The sequence below is a fragment of the Nansenia antarctica genome, assembly GCF_963989245.1.
Source record: "Nansenia antarctica genome assembly, chromosome: 1".
NCBI classification, from domain to species: domain Eukaryota; kingdom Metazoa; phylum Chordata; class Actinopteri; order Argentiniformes; family Microstomatidae; genus Nansenia; species Nansenia antarctica.
The window spans coordinates 46,783,530-46,788,529 of record NC_137674.1 but is presented as its reverse complement, the minus strand read 5'-3'; the positions used below and the strand labels follow the sequence as shown (position 1 = coordinate 46,788,529).

The window sequence follows — 5,000 nt, the reverse complement described above, 5'->3', positions numbered from 1 at the left end:
AAAACCTAAACCCACGATTAACCTTAGGGATAAAAACCGGGTTAGGGCGTAACACAGCTTTTGTTTTGTCATCAGATATGATCAAACAATCTGCCCGTGTCGAGAGAGCACATAAATCACTCACTCGCTTAGCCGTAGTCAAGGCGAGGAGCTGACTCGTCTTGAGAGACAATAAACGCAACGACACAGTGTCAATGGGTTCGAATGGGGCACGCACAGCGCCTCTAGCACAATCGACAGGTCCCATTTTGGCATTAGAGTCCTATGAGGGCGTCTAAGCCTACACACTCCAGTCAAAAAACGCTTAACCAGCGAATGACTGAACAGTGTCGTTGTCGCAAAACCCTCATGACAAGCTGAGATGGCAGCCGCGTAAACTTTAATAGTTCTCGCCGCCAATCCCTTGTCAAACAGCGACTGTAAGAAGCACAAGAACGTTTCGACCCGACAGCAGACTGGGTCAACGTCCTGTCCCCTACACTGTGTAAACACTCGCCAGCGCGCCGCATATCCCTTTGCAGTGGATTGCGCACGCGCACTCTGAATGGTCTGAATGACCGCGTCTGTCAGACCCCTGCGTTCTAACAAATCCCTCTCAGTAACCAGGCCATGAGGGGCCCCCCATCATAGGCGGCCCCCTCACCAAGCCTCTGACTTGAGAGAGTGCATCTTGTCGATGAGGTATGGGCCATGGGCCCTCTACCAACATCTCCATCAGTTCCGGAAACCACGGGGCTCCGGGACGGTCCGGGGCTACAAGAATTAACTCAAGCCTCTCTGACCTCACTCGTGCCAACAGTGGGAGGATAGATGTCAGGGGTGGGAACGCGTATAACAGGACCCTCGGCCATGGATGGTGTGCGAATGTATCGACTCCCAATGGCGGGTTGTCCTGTTCGCGCAGACCGCAGGGAGAACCAAAGGTGACACTGCGCATTCGTCCGTGACGCAAACAGAACCACTTCTGCTTGCCCGAACCATGCCCAAATCAGCGACACAATGGAGGGTGCTCACCTCCAGTCGTCGTCCCTCGGGCCTCCCCGTGATAACAGATCTGCTCCTTCGTTGAGCAGACCTGGAATGTGGAGAGCTTTCAGCGAACTCAGGCGACTCCGCGCGCGATGGCGCGCGGGTCTCTCCAGTAGCTCAGGTCGGTTTTAACCGATCTCTGTATTACAATCAACCTGCGACGGCGTCTCACTGGAATCAGTCGCAGTCCTGCGAACCGCCTCTGCAGTCCGCGCATGTGTAACAGGCCTAGGGGACCACTACATGGGCTGTAGACATCAGTCCTAGTAAAAACCTCCTTGACAGAGCGGTGATCGTATTTGTCACTCGACACACCCGGAGAGCTGACGTCAGTGTCGCTCTCCGTGGTGCCGATAAACTGGCCTTCATCTCGGCAGTATCCAACTGAATGCCTAGATAGGAAACTGTTGAGCCGGCCACGGAGCACTCTCTGTCCAGTTTACAGCTAACCCCAGCTGAGTGAGGTGCTGCACCAGTGAGGTTGCGTCCCGAATGGCTCGATTTGGGCATTGGGCCAAGACCAGTAGGTCGTCGAGATATGCTAATATGCGTATCTCGTTTCGCCTCAGTGGTTCGAGTGCTGTCTGCACGCATTCGGAGAAAATTCGAGGAGCAAGCGTGTACCCGAAGGACAGGCGCGTGTACTCGTAAACCTTCCCTTGGAAAGTAAAAACGTAGGAATTTCCTGTGCCACTCTGTGATTGGCACACGAAATACGCGACCCTCAGGTATCTACGAAAGGGCGTTTCGCCACTCTCTCGTTGAGGACCCTAAATCTAGTCTGGGTCTCATGTCTCCCGAATTCTTTGGGACAAGGAAATATGAGGAGTACCACCTCATGTCTCACTGGTCCCTCGGAACCAATGTCACAGCGTCCTTTGGTAGGAGATTCGTAATCTCCTCCTGGAGCGCACCTGTCTTTATCGGGCAGGACAACAAACAGTCTCTCTCATGCCCCTGAAGGGCGGAGGAGGCTGAATGAACTGTAGTGCATATCCCCTCCTCAATGTCCTGTCTAGTCAGCCCGACAGAATACCTGTCCCTTCTAGCCATTCTGCATAACGCAACAACAGCGGCTGGACCGTCTGTTGTGGTGCAGTCGACAGAAAAAACTAGAATTTCTGTATGATCCCAGCCGCCGCTGTACACCGAGGAGGTGGCACAGCCCAAGGCGGGGTCATTTCGAAGGGATGGGCTGCCGTCTGTAAAGAGTGTTTGTTATGTAACAATGCTCTTTATTGACGCAGGTTTAGTATGCCTGATAATCAAAGAACCGGCCGCACGCTCACGAGCTGGGCCAGGTCCTGATAGACATGGAGGGGTTTTTGATGTACATAACGACCCCTCTATACGGCTACAGACAGGGGTGTTTAACCTCTATTGTGTCGTGATAGGGGTAAAAAACGTTAGGCAGAGAGCTGGTCACACGCTAGTAAGCTGGTCCAGTCTCCGCCCTTGTTTCTAACCGGTAGCGATTGGACCACGCCCTGACAAGGCAGGTGGGTCACCGCTCTGGTAGATAACAGTCCCTCTATACGGCGACATACAGGGGTGTTTAACCCGCTTCGTGTCGTGATAGGGGTAAGCCTGTTAGGCAGAGAACTGGCCACACGCCGGTAAGCTGGGCCCGTCTCTACTGTTATGCAGAAAACTGGCCACACGCCGGTAAGCTGGGCCAGTCTCCGTCTTGTTTCTAATCGGTAGCGATCCGACCACACTCTGACAAGGCAGGTGGGTCTCCGCTCTGGTAGATTGCATGGAAAAAACCCCCTTTACTGAAAAAGTAATGTGGGGATTTACCCTCTTTTGCCTCTTTATTTTTTGAGGTAGGAACAACTGGTGGGGGTCATCACCGACCCTCCCGCCAGTGAAAGCGGTGGCGGGGTCATTACCGAACCCCCGCCAGTCACGCATTCCTCTTGCGTTTACCCCCACGCCATGCTGTGGGGGGGTTACGCTGCCGTGGGGGGCCGAAGCGGGCACCCTCGGTGGTCGGCGGCGGAGGCTGGGAAGCCTGAGTAGGGTATGGCCCACTCGGCAGAGGCGGAGCCCACCCTGCATTACGCCGCGCCCTCCGTTTCGCAGTCGCCGTCACTGACGGTCTACCTGCGGAAGAAGAAGAAGAGGTGGAAGGTCGCTGAAGAGGGAGGTGTCTGGCCAGGTGCTTTTTAGCCTCCTCCATCGCGGCCAGGCGCTTCGTCATGGTATCCATGGCGGGACCGAATAGCCCTTGTCGCTCTATTGGAGCATTCAGCAGGGCCATCCGGTCCGCCCCGGTCATGGTGGTAAGAGACAGCCACATTTGCCGCTGCTGTACCACCGCATTTGCCATCAGGCGACCTCCACAGGTCGCGACGCCCTGGGCCAGGTGCATCGTCGCTGCACTGAGCTTGCTCAGGAGCTCCGTCTCCGCCGCAGACAGACCGTCGGGTCGGTCTGCGGTGAGCTTCGCAATGGCAGCGGTAAACATGGCGATGTTATTTGCCGCCGCTGCCGCCTGGGCACCGAGAGCGTAGCTCTTGTCCACCAGGGTGGCGTTAAATTTGTCACGCTGGTTAGGCAGCGTGGGTTTCTTGGGCACCGACCAAGCGCTGGACCCCGGCACCAAGTAGGCCGCCAGCGCTGGTTCGAGCGGTGGGGAGCCATTGGTCATCCCCTCCGCGAGTCCCTCCACTCTAGTAAAGGGCAGGAACGCCTTTACCGGCGCCCTGCTTGTGAGTGGTTCCCTCCACGTGTCCTCCACAAACTTATCCAAGCCTGGGAGGACAGCGTTAGGAGATTGGTCCTGTCGTTTCGCCCTCCCCCCGTAAAACAATTCCTTCTCCCAGAAGGACTCCGTCGTTGGGGGAGGGGAGGCAGGACGGGGGATCCCCAACACATCCGCCGCAGCTTCCAGGAGGCCCTGGAAGTCGTGGTGGAGTGATGGGGGGGCGATGGCGGGGAGCTCGTGAGCCTCTACCTGCCGCTCGCCCTCATCAGAGCTCTCTGACCCTGACACCGACGCCGACCACCCAGCTGGCTGAGGGCGGTTTGGTATCAGGGCTGGCTGATCGGGCGGGACCGTCCCTACTCGGGGAGTCGCCCGCCCAGAACGCCGCTCTGGGGCCTGTCCGGACGTATCATCGGCAGAGTTATCCGAGTCGGATAGCATCTCCGAGATAGCGCCCGTCAGGGGAACGCTCTCCTTGAACCAGGCCATCCTCCTACTCCTGTCCTCGACGGAAAGGAGAGAGCAGGGGAGGCAGCTGGGGGAGGCGACCAACGCCGCCTCGGCATGTTCGGGGCCGAGGCAGACGTGGCAGTAGTCGTGTCCGTCCTCCGCTGCTAGTGAGCGGCAGCGGCAGGAGTCCCGGAAAAACTTCTTTATCGGCGGCGGCGGACGATCCATCTCGAAGGGAAAGGCTGGCGGGTCCTCCAGTCTAGTAGTCTTCCTTCTCAGTCTTCAGATTCAACCCGTGCTGAACTTTTTGGGAGAATGAGGTAGCGAAGTACACCCCTTTATATAGCACCCCAGGCGGGCGCAGGCATTGAAAAATTCAGTCATTGGCTACTTTAGGTAGCGGGTAAACCAATAGGAGCAGAGCTCCCCTATGGGGCGGAGCTCCACGATATAGAACGGTACCAAACACAGGTTTGTCCACCAGAAGTTAAAAGTAAAAAGATTATCAGAGAAGCGTTCGTTTGACTTTCAGACCTCGGAAGGGAGAACAAACTTCAGATCAGTTCTCCCATCAGAGCTCCGTCCTCCCCCAGCCTCCCCCAGCCTCCCGTGGTCCTCCCCCAGCCTCCCCCAGCCTCCTGTGGTCCTCCCCCAGCCTCCCATGGTCCTCCCCCAGCCTCCCGTGGTCCTCCCCCAGCCTCCCATGGTCCTCCCCCAGCCTCCCGTGGTCCTCCCCCAGCCTCCCATGGTCCTCCCCCATGCCTGTGCAGTGGTAGTGGAGCCTTACCTCTGACCACGATGGTGGTGGACT

The 5,000-nt window shown here is 57.1% G+C and overlaps 1 protein-coding gene across 1 annotated transcript in view; it reads right to left on the bottom strand.

Annotated features, from left to right (window-relative positions):
• Positions 1 to 5,000, bottom strand: part of LOC308168647 (MAM domain-containing glycosylphosphatidylinositol anchor protein 2-like) — a gene marked incomplete at its 3' end in the record, with an annotated part of 167,235 nt that overhangs the window by 87,309 nt on the left and 74,926 nt on the right. The window lies entirely within an intron of this gene.